The sequence below is a fragment of the Penaeus monodon genome, chromosome 24 (genome assembly GCF_015228065.2).
Source record: "Penaeus monodon isolate SGIC_2016 chromosome 24, NSTDA_Pmon_1, whole genome shotgun sequence".
In the NCBI taxonomy this organism is placed as follows: domain Eukaryota; kingdom Metazoa; phylum Arthropoda; class Malacostraca; order Decapoda; family Penaeidae; genus Penaeus; species Penaeus monodon.
Window position 1 is genome coordinate 14,614,450 of NC_051409.1, and position 411 is coordinate 14,614,860.

The window sequence follows — 411 nt, forward strand, 5'->3', positions numbered from 1 at the left end:
TGTGCTTTTAGTCTCCGTCAAAAAAAAGTTGATGGTAAGGCACGGAATAGGGGGGGGGGGGCGAAAAAAAAATACAAGTATCATATCTATTAAATATATTTGAAATGGGTTTTTCAAGAGTCCGTTGATTTGCTTTTCTTTCACAGTAAGGGAATGAATCATTTAAAGAGCACCTTGTTCATTTCACAAATGTGCTCGAGAAGTTTTTCCCTTTTGTGATAATTATCAGATATTGTTATTTCCACCGTTAGAGCAAGTTCTCGTTGTAGATAAGGGGAGAGGGAGGAAATGAGTGTGTTATGATGCAAGTGAAGGGCGGTCGAGAGAGAGAGGAAGCGAGAGTAAACAGAAATAAGGGGCAGCGGTGTTATTTTCACCGTGGGACGCCCGGACCGCTGGACTTTCCCCGGG